We start from the raw sequence: 23,904 nt of genomic DNA on the forward strand, positions 1-23,904 counted from the left end.
CCTAATTGTAGCCTGCATATGACATTTTGACGTATACCTGGACCTAGAACCTTGGTGATTTGACTCTCCTGTCATAGAGGGTCCTTAGAAAAAAATATAACATATCTATGGGCCCATCCTCTAGGTAATGTGATGTTTGCCATTTGTCTGAACCTCCTTTCAGTGAAGAGTGCAGCATTTCTAAACACTGCATCCAAATGACATGACTGTCTTGTCTGAGCCGTTTCAACAGGAGGCTTCATGACATATCTCTGGGCCCATCATTTTGGTGATATGACTCTCCTCACCTGCCTGGACACTGTCCACAAGAGGTATTATGCGATAGAGCTGGGACTAGCACCAAAGTTTTCTTATTTCTCGGTTAGTGCCCTGCTGACAAAGAGAATGTTGTAATACTTCTGGCTTAGAACGTAGGTGATGTGTTTTTTCTGTCTCTTTTATAACCAAAGATGGGATGGTGACATATAGCTACGCAAAGCTAATAGGCATGATAATGACTCTCTTACATAGACCCAGCCAATAGAAGAAATTTTGTCTCTTATAACTAGGTTTAGGGACAAGAGTGATGTAGAATCTCCTTCTGGTAAAAAGGTCACAGAAGATTGCAACACTCACCCATATTTTTCAACACCCTTGTGTTGAATAGAGAGTGTCACAAAGCACCTAGCACACAGAATAAGTTGTGAGTATTGTATGCAAACACAGCTGATAGTAAGGAATTTCACCATCACAGGTGGATGAAGGCAACTGTACCACATGAAAACAGGACATGTGTGGTATTCTAAATCTAATTCCCAGAATTTTATTCCTTCAAGACTGTGATATAAATCTTTGCCAATTACCAATGTGATTTCACTCTTCAGACTGGTTCAAGCATATATATGGGATTTTGATATTTACCTGGGCCAACCTTGACATGATGTTACTCTTCTGCCTGGGCCCTCCTCTCAGTAAGAATTGTAACATCACTGGATCCAGCACCCAAGTAATGTTACATTCTTGCCTGCACCATGACACACATATTATTGTGACATACTACTGTGTCCATCACTTAAAAGGAGTAATTCTCCTCTCTAGAATGGGCCCTGCACACAGGGCAGGATAGTGACATATTCTTAGGACTGCCACAGAGGTGATGATATTATTTTGACAGGGCTATGCCCAAAAGAGGGCATTTTGAAATATTGCAGGGCCTATCATAGAGATGATATGTCTCTTCTGCTTCGGACCTGCAGACTTGAAGATTGACACACACAAAGGTGATGGTACTCTTTTGCCAGGGACATGCTTTAGGGAAAGCTTTGTTATACATTTCTTTTTTTTTTAAGGGTTCTAAACCAGTAAAATCAAAATTATGAAATGGCATTCACTTATGTATTTATCCTTTATTGAACACCCATTTTTTTTATAAAGTTGAAAAATCTTTTTTTCTTTTTTTTTCTTTTTTTTATTTACTATTATCATACTTTAGATATATCTCCCAATGCTATCCCTCCCTCCTCCCCCCACCCCACAACAGTCCCCAGAGTGTGATGTTCCCCTTCCTGTGTCCATGTGTTCTCATTGTTCAGTTCCCACCTATGAGTGAGAATATGTTGTGTTTGGTTTTCTGTTCTTGAGATAGTTTACTGAGAATGATGATTTCCAGTTTCATCCATGTCCCTACAAAGGACATGATCCCATCATTTTTTATGGCTGCATAGTATTCCATGGTGTATATGTGCCACATTTTCTTAATCCAGTCTATCATTGTTGGACATTTGGGTTAGTTCCAAGTCTTTGCTATTGTGAATAATGCCGCCATAAACATATGTGTGCATGTGTCTTTATAGCAGCATGATTTACAGTCCTTTGCGTATATACCCAGTTCTATGCCTATCACCTAGGTGATGTGACTTCCTGCTTGGCCCCGCCCATATGGAGCATCGTGACATAAGTGTGGGACCTGCATCTAGGTGATGTAACTCTCTTGACTGGGTCCTTTTCTAAGGAGGGCTTGTGAATATCTCAGGACCCAGGACCAGGTGATGTGGCACTTCAGCCTAGATTCTGCCCACTTAATAAGTTGCCTAGGTATATGAAATATATCTAAACAATTGACATGTTGTGACATATTGAGCCCACCACTTAGGTAATGTGAATCTCGACTTGTTGCTGAACAACACCCGCGAACAGGCCTTTTGCCATATTTTAGGGCTCAGCACCCAGATGATGTTACTCTTCTGCCTAGGCCATGCATAAAGATGGAATTATGGCATACTGTTTAGCCCAGCACCCTAATGATGTGACTCTCCTCCCTGTGCCAGGGCCACAGAAAGTATGTTTACATATCTTTGGCCCAGTCTGTAGGTGTTGTGGCCCTCAACACTTTGCTTGCTTTCTTCCACGTGTGGTTGTATCGTACTACAAAGCTCCATCCCGCAGTTAATATGACCCTTTTTACTAGACCCTGCCTAATGAGGGCATTGTGATATATTACATTGCACACAACCTAGGTGATGTTAAACTTCTGCCTAGGTTTTGCCCCCCAAATTATTGGATTATGACATATACCTCGCTTCAGTTCAAAGGCATGATGATCAAGCTTATATTGAGCCAATAGGACATATTTTTCCTCTCATCACTAGGTTTAGGTCAATAGGTAGGTTTTTCATTGGATATTTGTACAAAGCTCACAGTTTACAGTACTAACTCATATCATAAATACTTCTTCTGTGGTACAGAGGTTTCATAACCGGGCTCATCAAAATATTAAGGTCGTGACTCTCAACTACACACTGAGGTGAAAGTAAAAGTTGTGACCATCCTACATTTACAAAGCTCATTGTTGTGGTCCTCAGTCTAACAAGTGAATACAGTACAAAATTGGAATTGTAACTTTCATAAGTGAATCTGGCCATAGGTGGGATGGTGACTCATTTCTGGAGCCAGGTCACAGGCATAATAATGGTCTCATCCCTGAAGCCAGCATATAGGAGAGATGTGGACTGTCATACCTTGGTTTAGGAAAATATGTAATATTGTGAGTCCATAGAAGCATGTAGGCCTCAGAGTGGTTTGCAATGCTCATGCATGCTGTTTAAAGCCTTCAAAGGTTGTAGAGGGTCATGCAGGGGCCCAGGAAACTTGTGAGATTGTAACCCTCATATACACAACCAGCTCACAGTTAATGGTGTCACCCTCAAAGACAAAGAGATTTGGCATATTATTAGGCAGAGTACCAAGGTGTTGAAACATTTTGGCTTAAATTTCTTCCCATGGGTGCATTGTGACATATCGCTGGGTTAGAATCATAAAAAATGTGACTCTTCTGCTTGGACCCTGCCAAAAAAGGATAGTTTCACGTATCTCTGGACCTATAAGCTTGGTGATTTGTCTCTTCAGCCTGTGCCCTGCCCCCAGAGGACATCGTAAAATATCGTTTGGCTTAACATCTAGGTCATGCTACCCACCTCTCCTGTCTGGGTTTTGCTCACTAAGTAAATTGTAATGTACTGCTGATTACAAAACCTGGGGAATATGACTCTCCTTCATATTCTTTGTGAAGAGAGGGGATTATTACATATGGCAGAGCACAGCACCTAGGTTGAGTGACTTCTCTTTTTCTGTCAATAACAGGATTAATATCATATTATTTCAGTCTGTATCCAGCTGATGTGACTCCAGACTATGCCCAGCCTACAAATGTGATTATACTGTATAACTGGCTAAGCATCCAGGTGATGTGACTCTCCTGGCTTCTTCCTGCTCATAGGTGGAATTGTGACAAATGCCTGGGTTAAGCACTCCTGCACAGTAATAACTCTCATACCTGGACACAGCCAGTATGTTGTGATTCACTCAGGTTTGTGGCAGAAATATTAAAAGGAAATATTGGGGAACATTATAAGGAATAGTCACAAAGTTTTTGGAAGGCTGAAAGATTACATAGCTTGTAATAATTGAACAGGCTTAAGGTGGCCAGTTCTTACTTGAGAATATTAGGTCATAGGGTAAAGTTACGGACAATATAGGCTTCCCCAGCTAAGTCTGTTTATTTTACCTCCATTAACCAGTCTTTGAACCAGAGAGCTCTCTCAGTGGGGAGCTCAACCAGGAAAGTTGCCTACTAAAAGTATTTACTTTAGACCATGTTAGCTGACCTTAATCATTTGTAGAACTACTTTCTTAACCATGTTAATTATGTGCAGCTGTGTTTACTCAAAGCTTCTGTTGTTAATTCCATATTAAAGACATGCTTGGATTGCAAGCTGCTTAGTGCCAAGTTTGTCATTCTTTACAGGACTCTCCTCAGAGTCTGAGTGGCCTGGGACCCTCAGCTGGACTGGCAAAGCAAAATATCTGTGTGTCAGCATATTTAATTTTTTTGTCACCAGGTCAGGGGTCTGCAAGGGACAGACTCTCCACAGCTAGTGCCCCCACAAAAGGAGTGCAGCCTCACCGGAAGAGATATTTTGACTCACAAAACCAGTTTGAAGCCATGGGTAAAGTCCTGGGTTTTTCACTTGTATAAAGTTCACGAAGAATTATAACACTCAGGCATAGCATGTAAAGCCTTAATGGTACAAAGAATGTCATAACAGAGACCAGCAACCAGGTGAGAATGTGACTCATGGATGCAAATGACACAACTGTCATTCTGACACATCTACAGGGCCTACTAATGTAGGCCCTGAATCTCACACATAAAAAAGCAGTCGAAGGTTGAAATAATTACTCTCATAAAGGAATCTGATTCACAGGTGGTTTGGTAACATATGAACCATGATTCAGCACACTGTGGTGCTGCGACTCACCGACTGAAACACAAGCTTCAAGTGAGAATGGGCTGTCATACATGAATCTGGCTGATTGTTGAGATTGTGACTCCTCTGGTTCGACCTGACACATAGAAAGTGTTTACTCACATACAGGAAACCAGGACTTGTGTGAGAAGTGAAACTTATTTTTCAACCTTTTTGAGAGTGTGATTGGGACAGGTAACTTTGCACAGCACATGAATAATTTGGATCTCTTTTATACACCCATACCACAGAAGAAATTGTGCCATATGTGGAACAAGCATCTAAGCAATATACAACACATTCCTTGGCTCTTTCTATGAAGGGCACTGTTATATATCACTGGGACCGTCACCTAGGTAATGCGGATTATCTGCCTGAAAACTGCCTGGAAAGAGAATTGTGTCTTATATCTAGGTCCATCATGTAATTGACATGACTCCCTTCTACTCCTCTGCCCTGCATTTACAGTGCATTGGGACACATAACTGGGTACTACATGCGGGGGAAGTGATTCTTCTATTATGGTTCTGCCAGTAGGATTTGTGTGACATATTACTTGTTTTACCAACTAGGTAATGTTACTTTCCTTTTGCCTGGGCCCTGACCAAAGGGAGATTGTGACATATTGCTGGGCCCAGCACCAATGTGAGGTCACTCTCCAGCTTGGGTACTGCACATGAGGGCCATTGTGACATACATCCAGGACAATTGCCTAGGTGAAATGAGCATCCTCTTTTGCCAAAGTCCTGCCCACATAGGGCATTTTCAAATGTCACTGTGATGTAAGCATCCAGGTGATGTAACACTTCTGTCAGGATCCTGCCCACAAGGGGGATTGTGACATCTCACTGGACCCTCACCCACATAGGTGATGTAACTTCCTTACCTTCTCTCTGGCTACAGGTGATATTGTGCTCTAAACCTGAGCTCATAACAAAAGCCTAACATCAACTCATATATCTGGAGCCAGGACATGTGCAGTTTCATAAGTCTTATTCTTAAACCTTTCCACAAGTTTAATTGTGACATAGGCTTTTGCCCACCTCCTGAGTGATTTAATAATTTTGCCTAGATATAGCCCCAAAATGAGATTTTGACAAATATCTGTGTCAACCACCTTGGTGTTTTGACTGTGCTATCTTAAAAAATCTCCTTGGGGGAATGTCACATATTTCTGGACACCTCATCTAGGTTACATGACTCTCTTCTTTGGCCTGTACTCAGCTTCCTTTAGTAATTGTAGCATTTGTAAACACTGCATCGAAATGAGATGACTGTCTTTTCTGGATCCTGTCAACAGGAGGCACTGTGACATATTTCTGGGCACAGCTTTTAGGTAGTATGTCTCTCTTCTACTGCCTGGTCACTGCCCACAGAGACATTGTGCCACAGGGATAAACCTAGCACACAAGTTTTGAGACATTTCTGAAAAGACCTTGCCTACAAAGAGAATACTGGAATATTTTTTGCCCACCATTTAGTGACATTGCTCTTCTGCCTGCTTCATAAACACAGAGGGAATTTTAAGATATGCCTAGGCATGACTATCAGGAATGACAATGACTCTTATATGTGGATTCAGCCAATAGAGGATATTTTTACTCTTATGACTAGGTTGAGGGAAATGCATGATGTCCTGAATCACCTTCTTGCACAAAGGTCACAAAAGATTACAACATTCACCCATATTTTACAAAGTCCTTGGGTTATACGGAAGGAGTCAAAGCAGGTCTCAGAATGCAGGTAAAATTGTGAGTCTTGTGTGCACATACAGCTGACAGTAGGACTGCTATCATCTCACATGGATAAAGCCAACTGTCACACTCGAAAAAGGATGTGTGGGTTATTGTAAATCTCATATTTGGAATAGTTGGACAGTGTGATTGTGACATCAATCTTTGCCATGCACCTGTGTAGTTTGCCTCCCCAGGCTTGTTCCAGCACATATATGGGATTTTGATATCCACCTAGGCCAAGCCAAGCTCAAGGTGATGTGACTCTTCTGCCTGGGCCGTTCTCTAAGTAAGGATTGTAGTATATCACTGGATCTTGCATCCAGGTGATGTTACATTGTTGCCTGCATGATGCCCACGACAATTCTTGTGACAGATGCCTGTGTCCACCTGATAGATGATGGAACTCTCTTCTCTGGAATGTTCTCTGCACAGAGAAAGAATAGTGACATATTGAAAGGCCAGGCACAAAGGCATAGGTGCTTTTTGCCAGACTCATGCCCAAAAAGGGCATTGTGATATAGCTCCAAGCCTATCATCTAGGTTATGCTGCTCTCCTGCTTGGGCCCTGCCAAACTGGATACTGATACATTTCTAGGTCAAGCACACAGGTGATGGTACTCTTTTGCCTGGGCCATACTTTATAGAGGACATTGTCACATATCTCTAGGCCCATTACCTAGGTGAAGTGACTTGCTCCTTGGGCCCTACCCCTATGAAGCAGTGTGGCATAAGCAGAGAACCTACTCTGAGGTGATGTAAGCCTCTTGCCTAGGTGCTGTCCTAAGAGAGCCTCATGACATATCTCAGGACCCAGCACCCAAGTTATGTGGTTCTTCTGCCTAGTTTCTGTCCTCATGTTACCCTGTGACATATTCCTAGGGAAGCACCTAGGTGATATGACTCTCCTAATCTGCCTGTGCCATGCCTAAAGGGGCTATTGAAACACATGACTGAGACCAAGACTGAAGTGATGGGACTATTTTTTTCTGCCTGGGCCTTCAAAATAAGGATACTGACTCATTGTTGAACAGAGCACTCACGATATGTGACTCTCCTCTTTTTCCCGAATGATGCCCACAAAAAGGAATTTTGACCTATTACAGGGTCCAGCACCCAGGTGATATTACTCTTCTACTTGAGTACTGAACAAAAAGAAAATTATGGCACATTGCACATTGTTGGGCCCAGCATTTTTATAATTTGACTCCCTGCCTGTGCTGGAGTCAAATATGTTGATATATCTTGTGCCCATTAGATAGGTGCTTTGGCTCTCATCACTTGGCTAGGTTTTTTTTCCACATGTGGGATGGTGTCTTATTGCTGGGTCCAGCACTCAGTCAGTGTGACCAAATTTCCTATACCCTGCCTAGAGAAGGCATTGTCACATATTGCCTGGCATAGCACCTAAGTAATATTACCCTCTTGCCTAGCTTTTGCTCACAAAAGGGATTATGACATATACTTAAGTCCACTTCACAGACATGATGATGAACTTTATATTGGGATTCACCCAATAAAAGATATTCTGCCTTTCATCATCAGGCTTAGTGCAATAGGTTTAATCGTGGAATGCATATTTGTACCAAGCTCATAGAATCTTTCAAGAGTAACTCACATTGTATAAACTCTTTGTTGGTAGAGAGTTTCATAACAGGGCCCAGCAAAAAGTTCAGATTATGACTCTCACTTACACAACTAGTTGAAAATAAAAGTTGTCACCATTCCACATTTACAGTGCCCACTGTTGAGATCTTGAGTCTAACAAGGGAATACAGCACAAAGTATGAATTGTGACTTTTATATGTGGATGTGGCCACAGGGAAAATGATGATTCATTTCTGGACCCAGCTCACAGGCTTAATAATTGGTCTTCCTCCTTAACCCTGCCTATAGGGGAGATGTTGACTGCCAAACCTAGGTTTAGGTTGATATGTATGACTCTGAGTCCCTATGAGCAAGTAGGCCTCAGAGACATTTGCAATTCTCATGCCGGTTTCATAAACCCCACAGGTATTTTAGAGAGTGTAATATATTGGCCCAGCATACACATGAGATTGTGACACTAATGTACATGGTCAGCCAAAATTTAAAGTTGTTACCCTCAAAGATGAAGATATTGTGTCATATCACTAGACCTAGTGCCCAGGTTTTGATACTTTTTGCCTCAAATTCCTTTTCTTGAATGCATTGTTACATATCACTGAGTCAGAATCATAATAATGTAATTCTTCTCTTGAGCCCTGTAAACAGTGGATGTTATTGAACATCTCTGTGTCTTTCAGCTCAGGAATGTGTCTCTCCTGCCAATGTCTTGCCCACAGAGAACATTTGGACATATTGCTAGATATAGCATCTATGTAATGTGCCTCTGTCCTCCTGACTGGATCCTTCTCATTGAAGAAATTGTTGCAGAACACAGTGCAAAACCTAGGCGATATGACTCTCCCCTTAGTTATGGACTCTGCCAAAAGAGGGAATTATAACATGTTATTGAGCCCAGCACCTAGGAAATGTGACTATCCACTATTTATTCAATCCTGTATACAGTGGGCATATTGACATATTATTTGAGACTGTACCCAGGTGATATGATTCTTATGATTGGGTCCTGCCTAAAAGGAGATTATACTGTTTCCCTGATTCAGGATGCAGATGATGTGACTCTTCTCTTGTCTCTGCCCAAAGGTGAAATTGTGACATAGACCTGGATTCAGCTCATATGCACAATAATAACTCTCATGCCTAGACCCAGCCAGGGAATTTATTTTGATTCCCTTAGTCTTTCTGCCATGGTTAAATTCCTCAATCTCACATCTGTAAGAATTCATAGAAAAGTATGCTACTCTGTCATATCACATAAAGTCTGAGTGGTACAAAAGATGTCATAAGAGGCACCAGTGACCAGGGGCTATTGGGAATCTTGGACACACACCCAGCTGATGCAGTTGTCACTCTCACACATGAACAAAGCCTACAAATCAGATATTAAATTTCACACACATAAGCAGTAGAAATTTTTGTTACTCTCAAACATGAATCTGATCCACAGGTGGCTTGGTGACATTTGAAGTATGACTCAGCAGATCTATGGCGCTTTGACTCTCCTACTGGAACACAATCTCCAAGTGGGATTGGGACATTTTGTTGTTGTTGTTGTTGTTGTTGTTGTTGTTTTGAGACAGAGTTTTGCTCTTATTGCCCAGACTGGTGTGCAGTGGTGCCATCTCGGCTCACTGCAACCTCTACTTCCTGGGTTCAAGTGATTGTTCTGCCTCAGCTTCCTGAGGGCCTGAGACTACAGGCACCTGCCACCATGCCCGGCTAATTTTTTGTATGTTTAGTAGGGGTGGGGTTTCACCATGTTGGCCACTCCTGACCTCAGGTGATCCACCCACCTTAGCCTCCCCAAGTGCTGGGATTACAGGCATGAACCACAGTGCCTGGCCAGATTTGGGGCTGTTATATGTGGATCTTGCCCATTGTTGAGATGGTGACTCCTGTACTTTGACCAAACTGATAGGAGGTATTAACTCTCATACCTGAAGACAGGACTAGTGTGGGACTGTGAAATTTACTTTTGAACATTTTTGAGTGTATGATTGAGAAATATGGCTTTGCCCAGCCTTTGAGGGTTTTGCATCTCTTATCTAGGCCCAGAGGACAGTTGAAATTGTGACATATGTTCACCAAACACCTAAGCAATGTATAAAACCTTTCTGGCAATGCGACAGAGGGCACCTTTACACATCTCTGGGACCAGCGCCCAGCTGATGTAAAATCTTGACCTGAAACACACCTACAAAGAGCATTATGGCTTTTATCTAGTTCTATCATGTAAGTGATATCACTTCCTTCTACTGCCTTGGTCCTCCACTTATGGTGCCTAGTGACCCATAACAGGATACTGCACCCAGGTGATGTGACCCATTTTTGGGTGGAGTTCTGGCAATAGAAAGATTTGTAACATATCACTTAACTCAGCACCTAGGTGATTTTTTTTTCTCTCTTGCCTGAGCCCTGACCACCAGAGAGATTGTAACATATTGCTGAATTCAGCACAAAGGTGAAGTCATTCTCTTGCATTTTCCTGCCCATAGGGACAGTTGTGACATATATCCAGGCTAGTTGCCTAGGAAGCAGTTTTTCTCCTCTCCTTCCTATGCCTTGTCCACAGGGGGAATTTAGATATACCACTGAAATCAGCATCCAGGTGATGTGAAACTTCTTCCAGAGTCCTGCCCACAAGAAGGATTGTGACATTTCACTGGACCAGCACCGACTCTGATGATGTGACTTTCCTTTCTTCTCCCTGCCCACAGGTGACATTGTGCCATATACTTGAGAGAAGATAAAAATTCTAATAACAACTCTGGTACCTGGAGTCAGAACATTTGCAGGATGGTGACTCTCATCCCTGAACCTCTCCAGAGGTGGTGTTGTAGCATATACCTTTGCCATGTTGCTAGGTGATTTAATAATCCTGCCTATTTATAGCCTAGAGATAACAGTTTGATATACACATTGGCCAAAAACCTTGGTGATTTGACTTGCCTGTCTTAACAGTGTCCTCAGAGGGATCCTAACAAATCTCTGGACCAACATCTAGGTTATTTGACTTTTCTCTCCTGCCTGAACCCTGCTTCCAGTGAAGAGTGTGGCATTTCTAAGCACTGCATTTAAATGACATGACCCTCTTGCCTGGGCCCTTTCAACAGGAGGCATTGATACCTTTCTCTGGGCCCATCATTTAGGTTATATGGCTCTCCTCTCCTGTGTGGACACTTTCCAGCAAGGACATTATGCCAACGACCTGGGCCTATGGCCAAATTTTGTGGCTTTTCTGTTATGGCCCTTCCTGCAAATAAAATATTGGAACATTTTTGGCTCATGGTTTAGGTGATGTGGTTTTTCTGCCCATTTAATAACCACAGAGGGCATGGTAGCATATACGTAGGCACAACTAACAGCCATGATAGTGACTCTCATATGTGAACCCAGCCAATAGGAGACATTTTGACTTTTATAACTAGGTTTAGGAACATAAGAGATGTCAATGATCTCTTCTTGGTAAAAATGTCACAGAAGTTTACAACACTCACACATGTTTTGTTACACCCTTCTGTTGTATAAAGAATGCCATAACAAGGCCTAGCACACAGAGAAAATTGTCAGTCTCATAGGCAAACCCAGCTGACAGCAAGAACTTTCACTTTTATAGATGGATGAAGGCAACTCTTCTACATGAAAATAGGACACGTGTGGTATTGTAAACCTAATTTCTAGAATTTTATTCCATCATGACTGTGATATAAATCTTTGTCATGCACCATTCTGATTTCATTCTTAAGATCGGTTCAAGCCTACATATAAAATTTTGAGATCTCCCAGCGCCAACCTTGAAGTGGTTTGACTCTTCTCTCTAGGCCCTGCTCTCAGTAAGAATTTTGACGTCACTGGATGCAGTAACCAGGTAATGTTATATTCTGGACTGCACCATGATACAGACATCATTGTGACATATTACTGTGTCCATCATTTAAAAGATGTAACTCTCCTCTCTGGAATGGGCACTGCATATAGGATAGGATAGTCACATATTCATAGGCTAGGCACACAGGTGAAGATACCTTTTTTTTTTTTTTGCCAGGGCCATGAAAAGAGGGCATTTTGACATATCAAAGGGCCTGTCATGCAGGTAATATGGCTCTTCTGCTTGGGATCTGCCCACTTGAAGAGTGACATATTGCTATGCCGGACACAAAGGTGATGGTACTGTTTTGCCAGGGACATGCTTTAAGAAAAGCTTTGTGGCTGTGTGTGTTGGCTCTTGCCTATAATCTCAGCACTTTGGGAGGCCGAGGCAGGTGGATCACGAGGTCAGGAGATCAAGACCATCCTGGCTAATACAGTGAAACCCCATCTCTACTAAAAGTACAAAAAATTAGCTGGGTGCCATGGCAGGTGCCTGAAGTCTCAGCTACTTGGGAAGCTGAGGTGGGAGAATACCGTGAACCCAGGAGCCAGAGCTTGCAGTGAGCCCAGATGGTGCCACTGCACTCCAGTCTGGGCAACAGAGTGAGACTCTTTCTCAGAAAAAAAAAAAAAAAAGGAAAGAAACAAAGAAAAAAAAGAAAAGCTTTGTGACATATCTCTATGCCTATCACCTGGGTGATGTGACTTCCTGCTTGGCCCTGTCCACATGGAGCATTGTGACATGCATGTGGAACCTGAACTTATGTGATGTAACTCTCTTGACTGGGTCCTTTTCTAAGGGGGGCTTATGAATATCTCAGGACCCAGGACCACGTGATATGGTATTCAGCCTTGTTTTTTCCCACATATTAAAGTGTGACATATACCTAAAGAAGCACCTAGGTGATATGATTCTCTTTTTCTGCCTGATCCCTGCCTACTGGTGACATTTGGCCGTATCTCTGAGCACACAACCTATGTGATGTGACTCTCTTATTCTGTCTGTGCTTTGACAATAAGAAGATTGTGAAATGTTGACAAGTCCAGCACTTGGGTAAGGTAACTCTTGTCTGGTTGCTGAACAACCCCCACAAACAAGACTTTTGCTGTATTTCAGGGCCCAACACCTGGATGATGTTACTCTTCTGCCTAGGTCACACATAAAGAGGGAATTAGGGCACGTTGCTTGGCCCAGTCCCCTAATGATATGACTCTCCTGCTTGTGCCAGAGCCACAGAAGGTATTTTGATATACCTTTTTCCCTTTCTGTATGTGTTTTGGCTCCCATAACTTTGCTGGTATTCTTCCACGTGTCGTTGTATCATATTGCTGGTTCCAGCCCCCAGCTAATGTGACCCTCTTTCCTAGGCCCTGCCTAGATAAAGTATTGTGACACACTGCCTGGCACAGTACCTAAGTGATGTTAACCTTCTGCCTAGATTTTGCCCACAAACGGAATTATGACAGATACCTTGATTCCATTCAAAAGCATGATGATCAAGCTTATATTGGGATTCAGCCAACAGGAGATATTTTGCCTCACATCACTGGGTTTAGATCAATAAGTTAGTCCCTTCATTGCATATTTATATAAAGCTCAGAGAAATTTACATCACTGAATCTTATCATGAAACCTTCCAGTGTGGTACAGAGATATTTATAACAGATCCCAGCAAAAAGTTGAGATAGTGAGTCTCCACTACACATTCAAATGAAAGTAAAAGTTGTTATCTTCTCATATTTACAAATGTTGTTGTTAAGGTCCTGAGTCTAACAAGTGAATACAGGACCAAGTTGGAGTTGTGATTTTCAAAAGCTAATCTTGTCACAGGTGGGATGATGACTCATATCTGGTCCCAGGTCACAGACTTAAAAATGTTCTCATCTCTGAAGCCAGCCTACAGGAGAGGTGCTGAGTGTCATACCTTGATTTAGGGCAATATGTAAGATCGTGAATTCATATAAGCTTGTGGGCCTCAGAGAGGTTTTCAGTTCTCATGCGTGTTGTATAATGTTCCCAGATATTGCAGAGAATGTCATACAAGGGTCAGCACACACATGAGATTGTGACTGTCGTATAAACAACTAGCTAACCATTAATTGTTTCACCCTTAAAGGTGAAGAGATTGTGTCATATCACTTGGCATCATACCCCAGTGTTGAGACATTTTTGTTTAAATTCCTTTCCAAAAGGGCATTGTCACATATCACTGGGTCAGAATAATGATAATGGGACTCTTCTGCCAGGGCCTTTAAAACAGGGGATATTTTCACACACCTCCAAGCCTATTGGCTAGGTGATATGTCTCTCCTCCCAGTGCATTGCCCACAGGGGACATTGTGATATATCACTAGATATAGCATCTAGGTAATGCTCCTGCCTGTAACCTGCCCACCAAATAAATTGTGACATACAACTGAGTGCAAAACCTAGGTGACATGACTCTCCTATTTGTCCTGGACTCTTCCAAGACAGGGAATTACTACATATTGCTGAGCCCAGCACCCAGGTGTTGTGATTCTTTTTTTATTTGTATTTTTCATCAAATCTGTCTATGTCGGGCATGGTGACATGTTACTTGAGGCTCTATCCAGGTGATGTGGCTCTTCAGCCTGATTTCTGCTCACATGTTAGATTGTGACATACAACTAGGAAAGCAGCCCATGCCCTGCCCTACTGGGAGAGTGGGATCTAACTCTGAGCCAAAGACCTAAGTGAAGCAACTCTCTTCTTCAGCCTTATCTTTTCAATGGGGCATTGTGATATATTGCTGAGCCCAGCACTCAGATTTATTGACTCCCGTTTCTCTTGAATCATACAAACAAACAGAAATTTTGACTTATTGCAGGGCTCAGCACACATATAAGGTTACTCTTTTGCCCGGATTTTGCATACACTGAGAATTATGGCATACAATAATATATAATAATAGCACACTAAAAATGTGACTATCATGCTTTCCTGCAGCTACAGAAGGCATTTTGGCATATACTGAGCTAATTCTGTAGGTATCTTGGCTCTGATGTTTTGCCCATTCTTTTTCTACATATGGGATTGTGTCATGGTGCTGGGTCCAGTACCCAGTTAATATGACTTTAATTCCTATACACTGCCTAGAGATGGCATTGTGACATGATGCTTGGCACAGCACAGTGATGTTACACCCCTGCCTAGTTTTGGCCCACAAATGGGACTATGACATATACCTTACTTCAGTTCACAGGCATGATGGTCTAAATTACACTGGGAATCAGCCAAAGGAGATATTTTGCCTTTTATCACTAGAACTAGGCAATAGGTGAGGTTGTGGTTTGCATATTTCTACCAAATTCAAAGACCTTTACAACACTACCTCATAATGTATAAACGTGTGCAGTACAGAGAGTTTCATGACAGGGACTAGCAAAAATTCAGATTGGGACTCTCGATTACACAACCAAGTAAAAGCAAATATTGTCACTATTCCATAAGTCCAAACCTCACTGTTAAGGTCTTGAGTCTAACAAGTGAATACAGTACAAAATCTGAATTGTGACCTTCATATGTGGATCTGGCCATAGGTGGGATGGTGACTCATTTCTGGATCCAGCTTACAGGCATAATAAAGTGTCTCATCCTTGAACCCAGACTACGGAAGAGATGTTGACTATTATACCTGAGTTTAGGGTAATATGTAAGATCAAGAATCCATACAAGCATGTAGGCCTCAGAGTGGTTTGCAACTCCCATGCATGCTGTATAAAGCCTTCAAATGTCATAGAGTGTCAATCAAAGCCCAGGAAACACATGAAATTGTTATGTTCATATACACAGCCAGTTCACAGTTAATGGTGTCACCCTCAAAGGCAACAAAATTTGGTACATCACTAGGCCATGTACCCAGCTATTGAGACGTTTTGGCATAAATTCTTTCCCATGAGTACATTGTGACGTATCACTGGGTTCATATCATTATAATGTGACTCTTCTGTCTGGACCCTGCCAACCGGGGATATTATCACATATCTCTGGAGCTATAAGTAGGGGAATTTTCTCTCCTGCATGTTCCCTGCCCCCAGAGGACATTGGAAAGTATTAACTGAATATCTAGTTCATGTGACTCTACTCTCCTACCTGGGTCCAGCTCACCAAGGAAGTTGTGACATACCGCTGATTGCAAAATCTATGTGATGTGGCTTTCCTTCATACTCTAGACTCTGCCAAGCCAGCAGATTATTACAGTTTGCAAAGCCCAGCACTTAGGTAGAGTAGAGTGACACTCCTGTTTTTCTTTTTTTCCTGTCAATAGTGTGCTTGGTGACATAATCTTTGAGGCTGTCACATTACCAAGATTATATTGTATCACTGGACCAGCATAAAGCTGACACTTCTGACTATGCCCAGCCTTCAAATAATACTATACTGTATAAATGGCTCAACACCCAGGTAATGTGACTTTCCTTTCTTGTCCCTGGTCTCAGATCAAGTTTTGACATATATCTGGGTTAAGCACACATGCAGAATAATAACTCTCATACCTGGACCCAGCCAGTAGAGATAATTGACTCTCATAGCCAGTCTCATGACAATGGGTTATGTCCTGGGTTTTTCAATTGTATAAAGTTCACAAAGGATTATAACACTCAGGTATATCATATACAGCCTTAATTGTACAATGATTGTCATAAGAGAGGCCAGAAATGAACTGAGAATGGGACTTTTAAATGCACACCTAGCTGACATGATTGTCATTCTCACAAGTGAACAGGGCCTAGGAATGAGATATTAATCTCACACATAAAAAACAGTCAAATTTTAAATAATTACTCTTATACATAGATCTGATTCACAGGTGGTTTGGTAAAGTTTGAACCACGATCCAGCACACCTGTGGTGTTATGTCTTCCCTACTGGAACACAATCTTCAAGTGGGATTGGGGCTCCTACACATGAATCTTGACCATTGTTGAGACTGTGACTCCTCTACTAAGATCTACCTTATAGAAAGAGTTGACTCATACAGGAAACCAGCTGTTTTGTGGCATGTGAAACTTATTTCCAAACATATCTGAGAGTGTGATTGGGACAGGTAACCATGTCCAGCACATGAATAATCTGAATCTCTTTTCTAGGCCCAGCACACAGATTAAATAGTGCCATATGTTGAACAAGCACCAAAGAAATGTATAATACCTTCTTTGGCCTTGCCTGCAAAGGGTACTTTCATATATCACTGGGACCATCACCCAGGTGATGTGAATTATCTGCCTAAAACCTGCCTATAAGAAGAATCGTGTTTTATATCTACATCCACCATGAATTGATGTGACTTCCTTCTACTGCCTTGGCCCAGCACTTACAGTGCCTTTTGACACATAAGCGGAAACTGTGTCCAGGTGATCATTGTCCTTTTTGTGTTCTGCCAACAGGACCATTGTAACATATCACTTAGCTCAGAATGTAGGTGATGTTTCTTTGCATTTTCCTAGGCCCTGACCACGGGGAGATTGTGACATATTTCTGGGTCCCAGGACCCTTGTGAGGTCACTCTCCAGCCTTGGTAATGCACATAAGAAGCATTGTGAAAAATAGCTAGGCCAATTGCCCAGGTGAAGTGAGTCTCCTCTCTTGCAAAAATCCTGCCCAGAGAAGAGGTTTTGATATTTCACTGATACCAGCATCCAGGTGATTTGACTCTTCTGCCAGGGTCTTGTCCACAAAGTAGACTGTGACTTCTCACTGAATCCACACCCATGTAGCTGATGAGATTTCCTTGTCTTCTCTCTGGCCACTGCCAATGTTGTGCCTCATACAAGAGACCATAATAAAAGCCTAATAACAACACATGCATCTGGAGCCAGGACATGTGCAGACGGTGACTCTTATTCTTAAAGCTATATACAAGTGTAACTGTGACATATACCTTTGCCCAGCTATTTAATGATTTAATAATTCTGCATAGGGATAGCATCAAAATGAGATTTTGACAAATCCTTGGTATAAACATCTTCATGATTTGACTGTGTTATCTTAATACTATCCACAGGAGTGATTGTAACATATTTCTGCTCCATCACACAAGTTACATGACTGTTCTCTGCTGCCTGTACATGATTTTCTTTGGTAACTGTATCACTTCTAAACACTGCATCCAAATGATATGACTCTCTTGCCTAGGCCCTGTCAAGAGGAGGCATAATGATATATTTTGTGTTCCATCATTTACCTGATATAGCAGCTCTCCTCTCCTGCTTGGACGCTGCCAATAAAGGACATTGTGCACCAAACTGGATCTAGCACACAAGTTATGTGGCATTTCTACAGGATCCTGCCTACAAGGAGAATATTGGAATACTTCTGGCCAAGAATTTAGGTGATGTGGCTGTTCTGCCTGCTTTATAACCACAGAGAGTGTTTTATATATATACATAAAGTCTGAGACAGACTCACAAGTGATGTTACTCTTTGACAGAGCTATGCTTCATAGAGGTTATTATGACAAAACCCTGTGCCTATCACCTCAGTGAAGTGACTCCTAAATTGGGCCCACAGACATGGAGTATTGTGGTATAAACAGAGAATATATATATATATATATATATATCAGATATATATATATCAGATATATATATCAGCTATATATATCAGATATATATGTATATCAGATATATATATAAAACAGATATATATGTGTGTATATATACATAAAACAGATATATATGTATATATATATAAAACAGATATATATGTATATATATATAAAACAGATATATATATATGTGTATATATATATATGTATACCTAGGCACAGCTCACAGAAATAATAGTGACTCTCATATGTGGACTCAGCCCACAGAGGATATTTTGACTCTTATAAATAAGTTTACAGATGTTTGTGATGTCTTGGATCACCTTCTGCATACATCACAAATGATTACAACAGTCACACATATTTTACAAAGTCTGGGTTATACAGACAGAGTGAAAGCAGGGCTCAACACACAGGAGAAATTTTGAGTCTTGGAGGAACACCTAGCTGACAGTAAAGCTGTCATCATCTCACATGGATGAAACCAGCTGTCACATATGAAGATAAGACATGTGTCATATTATAAATCTCATCTGTGGGATTTTCTGACAATGTGATTGTGATATAGATCTTTGCCGAGCACCTGTGTAATTTGACTCTACAGACTTGTTCCAGACTATCTATGGGATTGTGATATCTATCTAGGCCAATCTCGAGGTGATGTGACTCTCGTGCCTGGGCCCTTCTCTCAGTAAGGATTGTGAAATATCACTTGATCTAACACGCAGGGGATGTTACATTTTTGTGTGTGCCATGCCCATCATAATTATTATGACATATTTCTGTGTCCAACTATAGGTTATGTAAATCTCCTCTATGGAATGGGCCCTGGGCAAAGGAAGGATAGTTACTTATTGCAAGGCCAGGCACACAGGTGAGGGTACTGTTTTTCCAGAAATATGTCCCCATAAAAGGCATTGTGACATATCTCTGGGCCTATCACCTATGTTATATGGCTTTTCTGCTTGGGCACTGCCAACCTAGAGAATGATATATTTCTAGGACAGACTCATAGGTGACGTTACTCTTTGACAGAGCTATGCTTCCCAGAGGTTATTATGACATATCCCTGTGCCTATCACCTCGGTGAGGTGACTCCCAAATTGGGCCCTACAGACATGGAGCATTGTGGCATGAGCAGAGAACATGCATCTAGGTGATGTAACACTTTTACCTGGGTGCTGTCCTTAGTTAGCCTTGTGACATATGTCAGGACCCAGCCCCCAGTGATGTGGCTCTTCTGTCTGGTTTCTGTGCACACATTACACTGTGACATATTCCTACAAAAGCACCTAGTTGATATAATTCTCCTCACCTGCCTGAGCTCTGCCTACTGGGAACATTGGGACATATCTCTGAGCTCATGGCCTAAGTGATGTGACTCTCTATTTCTGCCTGGGCCTCACAATAGGATGATTTTGACACATTGCTGAGCTCAGCTCTCAGGATATATGACTCTTTTCTATTTCCCAAACCATGTCCCCCTTAAAAGGAATTTTGACCTATTACAGGGCCCAAGACCCAGATATTGTTACTTTTCTGCCTGGTTTCTGTAAAAAGAGGAAATTATGGCATATTTCCTATTGCTGTGCCCAGCACCATTATGATGTGACTCTCCTGTCTGTGCTGGAGACACTGAAGTTATATTGACATATCTTGGGTCCGTTACGTATGTATTTTGGCTCTCATAACTTTTCTGGCTTTTTGTCACATTAAATGATGTCATATTGCTGTGTCTAGCACCCAGTTAATTTGACCCAATTTTCTATACCCGGCTTAGAGAAGGCACGGAGTCATGTTGCTTGGCACAGCATCTAACTGGTGTTACCTTTCTGTTTATTATTATTATTATTATTATTATTATTATTATTATTATTATTATTATTATATACAAATGGGATTGTGACATGTATCTCGATTCAGTTCATATACATGATGATCATGTTTATACTGGAATTCAGAAAATAGGATATATTATGCCTCTCATCCTTGGATTTAGGGCAACAGGTAAGTCCTGGGTTGCATATCTGTATGAAGCCCAAAGAAGATTACAACACCGACTTATATTGTATAAATTCATTGGTGGTAAAAACTTTCATAACAGGGCCCAGTAAAAAGTTCAGATTTGGACTATTGGTTACACACCCAAGTAAAATTAAATGTTATCACCATCCTACGTACACAATGCTGACTGTGGAATATGGCACAAATTTGGAACTGTGAATTTACATGTGGATCTGTCTGGAGGTGGGATAATAATGGCTCTTCTCCTTTAACCCTACCTATAAATGAGATGCTAACTATCAAACCTGAATTGAGGGCAATATGTAAAATTTTGAATCCATATGAGCATGAAGGTCACTGAGAGCTTTGCAACCCTCACGCAGGTTTTATAAAGCCCTTGGATGTAAAGAGTGTCATACATTGGCCCAGCATACATGTGAGATTGTGACTCTAATATTCAAGCTTAGCTGAAAGTTAAAGGTGTCACCCTAAAAGATGAGGAGAGTGTGTCTTATTACTAGGCCTGGTAACCAAGTGTTGAGAATTTTGGCTTAAATTCTTGCCGATAGGTGCATTGTGAATTATCCTTGGGTCAGAATCCTAATAATGTGAGACTTCTTCTTGGACCCAGCCAACAGGAGATATTATCACATATCTCTGGACCTACCAGCTAGGTGATGTGTCTCTCATGCCAGTGCCCTGCCACAGAGGACACTGGGACATATCTCTATAGTATCTAGGTAATGTGGCTCTCCACTCCTGCCTGGATTCTGGCCACTGAAGAAATTGTGACATACCACTGAGTGCAAAACCTAGGTGATGTGACTCTCTTCTTTGTCTTGGACTCTGCCAATGAGTTTGTCTTGTACTCTGCTAATGAGGAAATAATAATATATTGCTGAGCCCAGCACCTAGGGGTGTGGCAATCCTCTATTTTTCAACCCAGTGTTTAGTTGTCATGATAATATTATCTGAGACTGTATCCAGGTGATATGACTGTTCTGACTGGGTCCTGACTGAAAAGGAAGTTATAATGTATCCCTTGCTCAGAACCGAAATAATGTAACTCTTCTGTCTTGTCTCTGTCCAAAGGTGAAATTGCGATGTATACCTGGATTCAGCTCATATACACAATAATAACTTTCATAACTAGACCTAGCCAGTGGGAGATATTTGACTTTCACAGGCAGTCTTAAGGCCATGAGTAATGTCCTAGATCTCCCACCTGTAATAATTCACAGGAAATTATACTATTCAGGCAAGAGTTTCATAACAGGTACCGGCAACCAGGTTCTATTGTGACTCTTGGATGCATACACAACTGACACGATTTTCATTTTCACACATGTACAGAGCCTACAAATGAGATAGTAAATCTCACACACATAAGCAGTTGAAGCTTGAAATTGTTACTCTCATACATGAATCTGATCCATAGGTGGTTTGGTGATGTTTGAACTATGATTTAGCCAACCTGTGGTACTTTGACTTTCCTACTGGAACACAATCTTCAAGTGGGATTGAGGCTCTTACATATGGATCTTTCCTATTTTTGAGATTGTGACACCTGTACTTCAACCCAACTTATAGGAGGTGTTGACTCTCATACCCAAAGCCAGGACTTGTGTGGGACTGTGAAACTTATTTCTGAACATTTTTGAGTGTGTAATTGAGAAGTATAACTTTGCACAGAATCTGAGTGTTTTGACTCCCCTTTCCAGGCCCAGAACACAGTTGAAATTGTGACTTACGTGCACCAAGCAACTAAGCAATATGTAACATCTTTTTTGGTAATGAAATATAGGGTACTTTTACATATCACTGAGACCAGCACTTGGCTGATGTGAAATCTTGGCCTGAAGCCTGCCTACAGAGAGCACTGTGGTTTTTATTTAAGTTGATTACTTAAGTGATATGACTTCCTTCTACTGTCTTGGCCCTGCACTTCTGGTGGATTGTGACACATAACTAGGTACCACGCCCAGGTGATGTGACTTTTTTGGGGGATGAAGTTTCTGCCAATAGGAAGCTTTGTAACATATTACTTGCCTCAGCAACTAGGTGATGTTTCTTTCCTCTTGCCTGTGCCCTGACTGCCAGAGAGACTGTAACATATTGCTGAACCTAGCACCAAAGTAAGGTTACTCCCCTGCCTTGATCCTACATATAGGGGCCGTTGTGATGTATATTCAGGCCAATTGCCTAAGTGGAGTTTGTCTTCTCTCCTGCCTAAGTTCTGCTCACAGGGGGCATTTTATATATCACTGAAAACAGCATCCAGATGATGTGACTCTTCTATCAGAGTCCTAGCCACAAGGACAATTGAGAAGTTTCACTGGACCAGCATCTACTAAGGTGATCGAACTTTCCTTTTTCTCTCTGCCCACAGGTATATTGTTCCATTTACCTGAGACCAGATAAAGAGCCTAATGATGATGCTTTTCCCCATGGCCAGGACATGTGCCGGATCATTACTCTCATCCCTGCCCCTTTTCACAGGTACTATTGTGACATATGCCTTTGCCCAGCTCCTGAGTGATTTAATAATCCTGCATTGTTATAGCCCACAGATGACATTTGGACCTATACCTTTGCCAAGAACCTTTGTGATTTTACTCTCGTGTCCTAACAGGTTCTCAGAAGTGATCATAACATATCTCTGCAGCCGCTGTCTAGGTTACATGACTCTCCTCTTCTGCATGAACCCTGCTTCCAGTGAAGAGTAGCATTTCTAAGCACTGCACCCAAATGACATGAGTCTCTTGTCTGGGCTTTTTAAAGGGGAGGCTTTGTGATATCTCTCTGGGCCCATCATTTAGGAGATATGACTCTCCTCTACTTCCTGGACACACTCCACAAAGGGCATTATGCCATAGAGCTGAGCTTAGCACCCAAGTTTTGTGACATTTCTGTTAGGGCCCTCTCTACAAAAAAAATTGGAGTATTTCTGGCTTAGGATATAGGTGATGTGGTTTTCTGCCTGTTTAACTACCACAGATGAGATGGTGCCATATATGTAGACACATCTAAAATGCACGATAGATCTAAAATGCATGATAAAAGGACTCCCATATGTGAACCCAGTCAATAGGAAATATTTTGACTCTTATAACTAGGCTTAGGGAGATAAGTGATATCCAGGATCTCCTTCTGGTAAAAAGGTCACAAAAGATTACAACAATCACACGTATTTTATAGCATCCTTTTGTTGTATAGAGAGAATCATAACAGGGCCTAGCACATGGAGAAAATTGGGATTCTCATATGCACATTCAGCTGACAGTAATGGTTTTCACCATTACAGATGATGAAGGCAACTGTCCTACATAAAAGTAGAAC

At 41.6% G+C, this 23,904-nt stretch overlaps 1 pseudogene; it reads left to right on the forward strand.

Annotated features, from left to right (window-relative positions):
* LOC129025711 (testis-specific basic protein Y 2-like) overlaps positions 1-23,904 on the forward strand; it is a 42,048-nt pseudogene that overhangs the window by 13,130 nt on the left and 5,014 nt on the right.

This window comes from Pongo pygmaeus, chromosome Y, assembly GCF_028885625.2.
Source record: "Pongo pygmaeus isolate AG05252 chromosome Y, NHGRI_mPonPyg2-v2.0_pri, whole genome shotgun sequence".
NCBI classification, from domain to species: Eukaryota; Metazoa; Chordata; class Mammalia; order Primates; family Hominidae; genus Pongo; species Pongo pygmaeus.